General features: G+C 39.0%; 1 long non-coding RNA gene across 2 annotated transcripts; it reads left to right on the top strand.

Moving 5' to 3' along the window:
* The first annotated feature begins 235 nt into the window (after positions 1–235).
* On the top strand, positions 236–8374 carry LOC308184526. 2 transcript variants are annotated; one of them, XR_013942679.1, is made up of 4 exons: positions 236–579; positions 1077–1117; positions 3778–3863; positions 4684–8374. It is a non-coding gene; the product is annotated as an uncharacterized lncRNA (long non-coding RNA). The 2 variants fall into 2 exon arrangements; XR_013942680.1 differs by having other exon boundaries at positions 240–579; positions 3802–3863.
* Positions 8375–9428: the final 1054 nt, after the last annotated feature.

Below are 9428 nucleotides of genomic sequence, written 5' to 3'. Positions count from 1 at the left end.
GCTTAGAGTGGGCATGTTAGATACTATGAAAACAGTACAATGAAAACTGGGAATCAACTACTGCCTAGCCTGTCAGCTGGTTTGAATACAAGACACTAATTGCTAAGTGACTGTGCCTTCACCAGATGCCCAAGGGCTCATTAACCTCAGTGGGATAACAGACCCATTAACAGGCTCGTCTATGGATTAATCATTCAAGGCTTATGGAGACCTACATTCATCCACTGTAGGTTAAATTAATTCCATACCTTCATATTCCCAAAGAATCTTTGGGAATACCTTTTTTTTATAACCTCTCTCCTATCAGAGCTCAACCAGGCTTTAGGAGGCTAGCAAGGAACTTTATTGTGGCTTAATTAGTGTGTTGAAAATGAGGTCGAAGTGCTTTTTTTAATTATTATTTTTTTATTATTATTATTTTTTTCCCTGAATAAAAAAAAGGATGTAAATTGTGTTTTGGTAGGTTTGTTTGTTTGTTTGTGCTGTTTGTTTGAAATATTGGCTGAAATTCCAATGACACTCTGAAAATATGTCTGAGATTGCTCTTCTGCTGTTTCTCAGATCTAGAATTGGTTTCTGGTAAGTTTACTCTCAACCCAACCCTAAAGCATCTTTGTTTTTCAGACACTTATAACAGAAGCTAAAATGGAGGCAAGATTGAAGAAAAACTTAAACTAGTTTAAAATCATGATGATAATTCAACTTCACTATTAATTCTACCTCTCTAGCTATCCTTTTTTTTTTTTTTCTTTTCCCCCCCAAAGGATAACAAGGGAAACCAAGACTGTATTTCTCAGAGGTAGGAATAACTCTGTGCTGTATGAACTGAAAAAGAAAACACACGTCTACCTGCAAATATGTGCCTGAGCAGTTTTCAATTCGTTATAGAAAAGATGGCTGTGTTTTTAACTAGAAAATGAATTGTCAGATTCTTATTACTTGTTGCAAGTGATCATTAAAATAAATATTAAAACAATACTTGCATAAACTTTTTTTTTCCTTCCCTCTTTGGTATTTAGAAAAAGCTCTTCTATTTACTCACTGTACTTTTCACTGTCTTTACTCTTGCTTTGTAGAGAACATAGTGGTGAAGAGTCAATCTGGACAACCAGTGCGTGTATGTATTCAGTGTTTCTTTTGGGGAAAATAGCATCTCTCCCTGAGTTACTGAATTTTCAGATCTGTTTTGGCTGCCATAAAAATCAGTTCTGGAAGGGAGGCAGCTGTCTCTGAGAAGCTTCAGAGAGAGAGAAAGTTCTCATCTGTGTGATTGTGGACACCTCAATCGGCCAGGCAGGCTCTCTGGAGGTATTCAAAGATACGTGTCTGTCTCTGCTGAATACACACACAATTTAGGCACAAGTTTAGAACACTCCTTCACTAAGCATCTGGAGTCAGGGTGTGAATAAAATGTTTAAATTGGGCAGATTGGCTCTCAGCAGATATCATCTGCTGTAGTCATCTTTTGGGACACCTGGACAGAGCTGGCAGTAATCCCAGAAGCCAAAAGTTTGGTTATGATTTAAAACTAAATGTAAACTAATGCGCCATATTCCGCTGCACTTTTTTTTCACTCTGTGTTAATCATATCAGTAAATTCAATGTAAGTAATATATGCAGAACCATGCCAAGGGTGTTATAGAAAATAATTTCTGTTGCAGAATGTTGACCTGAGAGATTTAAGGTGAATGTCTTAAAGGGGAGTTGTTTAGAGAAAAAGCCAACATCTGTACTGGGTTGCAGAAGAGAAATATTGGATACCAATTTACTGGTAAATTAGGTGGTGCCGTGACATTTTCTTGGGCTTGGCACGTGACCATCTATATCATCAGAGTAGTCCCTGGTACAGTTTTGGCCCAGGACTAATAGCATCCTCTCATGTTATACCTAGGGACTGTTTGGGTGTTAACATAGGCCAGAAGTCACTTCTAAGAGACATGTTGCGTGTTATCTTTTTTGGAGACCATAACTGTGTGGATGCAGGCCCTTTCACACCAACTGGCCTTAGTGCCTGAGACCAGCCCTAGACATTTTTAATTCAATGGAGTGGACTTATGCTGTTGGTGACTGCAAGTTTCAATGTTGACCTCTACAACCATCCCTGAAATTGTTCTCTGTTATAGTAAAAAAGAACTGTACCAATCCCAAAATAACTCAGAAACTTTTGCTATCAATTTTGGAGGGTTTTAACTCTAATACTTGTTTGATTTGTGAATCCTTAGTACTGTCCTCTGATTTGAGTGGAAATTTTCAGTAAAAAAATAAATAAATCACAAGCTAGTTAAAGCCAGGGGTAGAAATTTTGAAAGGAACAACAAATGGCAGTTTTGTCAATTTTGATGTTGCTTACAAGCAAAACCATCACTTTTGAATAGCAATAACAAGTCAGTTCTCTTGTTACAATTTCTGGATATCTGACAAAGTCCATCTTTTGAAAAAGGCAGTTATTTCTTTTAGTAGGATATATTTTTAAACACACTGGCAGGAAAGCTTACAAGAGGAGTTTCATTCTCATTCTTATGCACAAGCAAATATATGTAGGTGAGATTGCTTGTGAGTATTACCACCTTCATTCAATAAGACAGGAACAACCTCATGTATTAAGAAATGGCTCTGAAGTAGTCCCAAAAGTGTAAACTATGGTTGTGCTCTACCCTTCTAAGGAGATGGTTTCTGTCAAGCCATTGATTTTTCTCAGCCCTTTGAATGATGACTTGAGAGGTTTTGCTGTGTTGTAATTAGACAGGGAAGAAGCAAATCACTTTTAAAGTTAGCCCATACACACACATTTGCTATTTGCGATATGCATGAAAATTAATTACAGTTTGAATTTACTCAACACAAAGAGAAGCTAGTGAATCACAATTTGCAGTTCATTGAATAAATGTCAGTTATTGATTTCTGTGGTTGAGTACTAGTGAGGTAATGCCATGTTTGCCACTCATTAGAGGTGGCACAGCACAATATATCATAAAACGTAATTAGGGGAACATCAATCATTTAAAATATGCAGCTAAGATTAAATATATTGCTATGCATGGAGAAATGAAAGGGCTCATTAACAACATAGTATAATATGACAGCAAGAGAGAGCTTGATTTTCAAAAAAGGAATCTTCCACTGTGTTGAAGATCATGACAAGCCTCTTCTTCATATTTTAATTAAGGTTTTAATCTGATTTTGCTTATGCTGCTAGAACAGATGAACTTTCATGCTGAACATTTTGTCAAAAATATTTATGATAATGTTCGTTAACTGTTGATTAGTAGAACTTCTCATTAAGGCTCTTCAAAGACTGGGCAAATGCCTTTTTGAATGGGGTATTCAGTTCATCTTTGCCAAGATCTGAAATGCAGTTGTTTGATCACAACTTACTCCAACATGTCTTTGTCTTTTTTTGATATCTCACATGTGTGGAGAGACAGTGAGTCAGGACAATGAGAAGCAGGGAGGAAGGGAAAAATCAAAGCTTTACCTCACTGTGAGGGAACTTCTTCAAGGTGCTGGTGGGGAGGGAAAAAAAAACGGGGGGGGGGGGGGGGGGAAGCAGAGGAAAAGCTAACATACTAGCACCTTTCTCCTTTCTTTAGCAACTCGAGTAGAATTTCATTAAGGGTGGTTCTTGCAGTCCCATAAAGTGTGATTCTACTCCGTGAGATGTTAGAAATGTTTGAAAAGTTGAATGCCTGTACAGAAGGCTAATTTTAGTTCCACATGCAGTGGAGGGATCCAATTCTTGTGAATAGTGTGAAAATGATCTTTTTACCCTTCCTGCAGAGTCCCTCATCTGTTCTGTCCTAGGCTGTTCTTTCATCTGAGCTGCCAGGCTGAAGCAACAGCTGAGAAGAGAAGTCTCCTAGGAGGTAAAACACTACCAAATAGCTTGGCTAATTCTGCCACTTCAAAAGCTTTAAAAACTTCCTTACCTGAGGGAACACTGGATTTTATAAGTAATCTAGTTTTAGGAAGTGTGGCTCTGTGAGAAAGGGCCTCATTATGCCATGTGCTGAGTAGGAGGCAAAGCTCCTGTCTAGCAGATACTTTCTGTGTTTTTAATGATTATCAGGTATTCAGACCCTGATTGTAATCTTAATATAAAGCAAACCATACTAGTATTTCACACTGGAAGTTTTCAGATATCCTTACCTGTCCTATGGCTTTCTACTTAACAGAAACCCTGAAGAAAAAAAAAAATTAAAACATGAATTCTAGTTGCATGTATTTTTTTTTCTCTCCCCTTCCTTCTCAGGGCTGTATCTCTGTCAGCACCTTAACTCATTATTGAACTCTAAAAAGTTCCTTGAAAAAGTTTTATCAGTGTCTCAATACCCCTATCCCCCCAGGGTCCTTTGCTCAGTTAAAATCCAAAGCCAGTGCTAGGACTGGCTCTCTGAGAACACTTGTTCTGCTGTCATGTCTGGAATCCAGGCCCCTTTCCAAATTTTTATGAGGATGCAAAAGCAGCCAGGACCTTAGTCCTAAAACACCAATCTCTAGATCCCCTCCCCTCCCCTCCCCTCCCCTCCCCTCCCCTCCCCTCCCCTCCCCTCCCCTCCCCTTTTTCCTCTTTTTCTTTTTTCTTCAGGACAGAATTTCATGTAGCTGTATTTGTTCAAAAATACTGTTCGACTAGTTCACCATGGCCTTTTTAAATGAGCTGTCTTCCCATCTCTTTTGCAACAGGTTTTCCAGAGGTCTGCTGATCCCTGTTGTTACGCCAATGCCTTTGAAAAGGAGAGAGTGTTAAACTGGGAAAGGAGAAGGACTGTGGACTGTGAATTGTAGAAGGCTGTAAATCATAGGACTATAGGCATGCAGCACTCCCAACCTGTTCTTGGCCCAAGCAGCATCAGTGAGAAATGGTCGTCTCTAGGATAACAAGTCCTCTTGACTATAATGATCATACATTTGACTTTAGAATTTTGGCTATAGATCTATTAACTAGACATTTAACAGAAGCTTGCATTCCTGTCGTGTGTGTATACACCTATGTAGAGAACACGTAGGTTGATCTACTTGACTGTGTAAAGGCTTGTAAAGCTAATTCAGATAGTTTAGGTACTTTGACAGGTTTACAGCTGCCACTCCAGCAGGGCATAGGTATCTTGCATCCTTCCCATGTCTGCCAGCTCTTTGTTGCTATCTGTGATACCCTGGGGCCTCTAAACTATTATATAATGCCAATGTGTGAGGAACTGAAAAATTTCCTAGAGTTAGGGTGAACTGAACCCTACCCAGCTCTCAGCTGTGTTGACATATCCATCTGATCTTTAAGCTTCCTTTGTAGTCCCAGGACAGAATCATCTGAGTAGCTATAGTTTTAGATCTCTACTTGAGATGAGGAAAAACTTTGGAGATGAGACTAGCTTATATATTATAAGGCTTACACAACTCTGACCTACATTCAGTCAGGGGAATCACATGCGAAGTACTTGCAAATAGTTGTTACATTTTTTTTTTTTCTTATCCACTGTTAGAGACTAGGACAAAGAATGAAGTACTGACACTGCTCACTCTCTCTTCTGTTTCTCACAGAAAGGTAGAAAGGTTTTCAAAAAGCAAACATAACAAATGAATCCAGGGTTCACAGAGGTGTTGCATGTTCTCCTTCTATGTCTCTGCTCCTCCACAGAGGTTACCTTGCATGTGTTTGGATCCTTTTAAATGAAAGAAAGAAAAAAAAAAAGAGAGAAGGTGATCTGAAGTAAATTGCAGATCCCAGAATGTTTCTTTCTATTTGGACAATCTTATCATGTGATGGGACACAAATTTGTGATATTTTATCCTACACAAAGACAGAGCTCAGCTTTAATTTCTTACAGATATGTTCACTTGGATATAGCTTTCATGTAGGTGTGTAGGGAGAATGTAACTGCATTTAACTTTCATTTCTAGATGTTGCCACAGAATCTCAGAAAGTTTCTGTAACGCTGGTAACTTTCATCCTGTGTATGACAGGTAGATAGTATAAAGCAAAGAAGCTTTCTGAGTCTTGAAAAAACTATTTTCTGTGTTCTCACAATATATTACTAGACTACTCTGAAACAAACCAAAATGTCCCTTGCGTGCAGATCATCCTCTTCCTGATATCTGTGGCTTTTTACCTTTTAGATGTTTCCTCAAACAGGTACAAAAATGCCAAACATCAGTGGAGACATAAGGTCCAGATCTTGTGGATTTTTGATTTAAATTCACATGTAGAGCTAGAACTGAATTCAAAAAGCATCTTTATGCCTTCAGTAAGGTGTTGATTGAGTCAAGGTGTCTCACTTTAAGAGAACTGCTTTTCTCTAAATGCCTTCTCAGGTGCTTTCTAACTAAGACGACCCTAAACTACAAATGCATCTCAGCATTTGCCATTAGCAAGTGAAGACACTTGCATGGAAGTACTGAAGTCCTGATACGAGTGATGGATTTTTCTTATCCCCTCCTTTTGCTTCTAGCCAGAGCTTAATCTTGTGGTGTTAGAATACCTAACAGATCTCAGCTGTAAACATAGGGCAATCATAGGATGCCAATGAGTTCAGTGATTGCTCTGTTAGGAAGAAAATGAAACCTGGTATTTAATCATTTAATATGACTTGAAAGTAAATAAATAAAAGTGTTTCATAGAATCATAGAATATCCCGAGTTGGAAGGGAGCCATAAGGATCATCGAGTCCAACTCTTGGCACCACACACGTCTACCCCAAAATTTAGACTATGTGACTAAGTGCATAATCCAAACACTTCTTAAACTCCAACAGGCTTGGTGCCATGACCACTTTTCAGGGGAGCTTGTTCAGTGCGCAACAGCCCACTCGGTGAAGAACCTCTTCCTGATATCCAGCCTTAACCTCCCCTGTTGCAACTTGACAGCACTCCTGCGGGTCGTATCACTGGTCACTAAAGAGAATAGATCGACACCTGCCCCTCCACTCCCCCTCGTGAGGAAGCTGTAGACCGTGATGAGGTCTCCCCTCAGCCTCTTCTTTTCCAGGCTGAACAGGCCAAGTGACCTCAGCCGCTCCTCATACATCTTCCCCTCTAGGCCCTTCACCATCTTTGTAGCCCTCCTTTGTATCTCTCCAACAGTTTCACATCCTTTTTGTACTGCGGTGCCCAGAACTGCACACCGCACTTGAGGTGAGGTTGCACCAGCTGTTTGTTGGTGGGTAGAAGTGAATAAGAGAAGGTTACGGGTCTTGGGATTAAGGTGATCAGATTTTTGTTTGGAATAAAAGACATGACTTTTGTGTAGGTTTACTTGAAGGAAAACACGTCCCAGCATGTTCATGCAACACAAAGAAGGAGTAAGAAATGAAGCCAATGCCACTTTGTCAAATCATAGAGCAGAGTCAGGTTTTGTAATGCATTGAGGAGCACTGGCTGTTATTGAGGTCTCTATGTATTTTGGGTTACGGGTTGAGAAGAATAACTAGATAAATCTCCATACCTTGGATACAAATTAAGGATGAAATAGCATCCTAGTGACTCTTCTTAGAAAACTAGAACTGTCCTGAGACTACAAAAATACAAATTTTTCCCTATTTTTATTCTGAGCATTTTTTTTTTCCCTCCAGATTTTCTGGAATATTTGGTGCTAAGATAGAAGATAAACTTTTAAACAAAAACTTTCAAGTTGAATAAAATACTAACTTTTAATATCAAAAAGTGTTGTGCAATCAAAATAAGAAATGCTGTAGGCTGTGCTGATAATATATCTACAATATTTTACATGCATGTGTAATGTACATCTGTGTTGTATCGGTCAATAATGGGGTAGAAAGAGCTAAGTAAATTGATTGCCTATATAAATTCAGACCCAAGACAGTAATTGTATAATTAATGTGTATTGCACAGCTTTAGCTGAAAATGTACAAACCTCATCTACTAAGCAATATACATTTAAATAATGTTTCAGAATTCCAGGGAGACACTACAGTGTATGAATAAAATAGCATTAATCTATGCCTAGTTGAGTTGAAAGCACAGCCAGAATATATGAATTTATTTAAAGCAATCCATGAATGTGCCCCAGTGCATTCTTACAAAGTTAGCCATGTAGAGAGCCTTTGTTAGTTTCCTTTTTATCTTTGTTTTCAAATAAAAGGAACAATTAAAGAAAGCATTTAGCTAAATAAAGAAGAAAATGCAAGGTTAAAAAAAAAAGATTGTGAGTCAGACAGTCTTTCTGTATCATTCAACAGGCAGCAGACAGAAATTGGCAGCAGGCCATCTTTCTCCATAGGTGAAGGCAACAGTCTGAGCTTCACTGAACAATGACTTTTCCTAATACATCAAAATTACAGTGACAACTGTGCTAAATAACTTTCTCTTGGAAGCGTGTGGAAGTTTCAAATGTGTTACTAGCTCTCACAATTGTTCATTTGGTGAGGTAGTCTGCTGGTTGAATATTGAGCTGCAGTACAGTGAACACGAATGCAGTTGGTCATGGGCTTGAAAGAGAATTTTAAATACATAGCTTGACTTTCTGAAGGTTTAGTAGTTCTTAATGTCTGCTCCCTGTATTGACAAGTAGAAAAAAATTATTAATTCCACTGATATAAATGAACCCAAAAAGGGAAAGGTGTCAAAGACAGGATTTTTCAAAGTGTGGTGTTAACTTTGGTCTAAGGCCAAGAGTTCAAAATTTGCCCATGTCATAAAAGCACAGTTCACAGGATAATTTAGCTTGAGAATGACCTCTGGACATCTCTAGCCCAACATCCTAAAGTTGGTGAGAGTGGATTGCACTACCTTTAGGGTAAGAGCCACTGCTAGTTGTACTCAATTAAAACACTTGAAAATCACCTCTTTGTGCTCAACTTACTGTAACTATTACAGCTGTACTGCTGTCTATACAAACTACAGAGTTTTGGACCTCCTAACGATTTCAGGCTTTCCAAAGGCTGAGAGAGAAATTTTATACGCACAAAGGCACCCTAACAAATACTCTTATAGCAAATATAACTTCAGAAATGCAAAAATACCTTTTGAGGGTAGGGGTGGCTGAATTCCACCTTCTACAACAGGGTGAGATGCCAGTTTTCTGGAATTTACTGAGTACTGATTCCATTGCCTCCAATGTGAAAGTTGAAGGTCATCTCGGGCACAGCAATCACAAATTAACAGAGTTTTTATTTCTTGGAAAATGCAAGGAGGAGGGTTAGCAAAACTGTCACCCTGGACTTTCAGAGGGCAGACTTTGGCTTGTTAAGGAGACTGGTTGGCAGAGTCCATTTGGAGGCAGTCCTGAAGGGCAAAGGAGTCCAGAAAGACTGGACGCTCTTCAGGAAAGAAATCCTAAAGGCACAGGAGCAGGTCGTTCCCACATACTGAAAGATGAGCCAGCGCAGAATAAGACTGGCCTGGATGAACTGAGAACTGTGTCTAGAGCTCAGGAAGAGAAAGAGGGTTTATGACTTTTGGAAGAAGGGGCGGGCCAC

Source organism: Anser brachyrhynchus (genome assembly GCF_964034855.1).
Source record: "Anser brachyrhynchus genome assembly, chromosome: 1".
In the NCBI taxonomy this organism is placed as follows: Eukaryota; Metazoa; Chordata; class Aves; order Anseriformes; family Anatidae; genus Anser; species Anser brachyrhynchus.
Note: the sequence above shows the minus strand (reverse complement) of the source record. Positions and strands in the feature narration are given on the sequence as shown.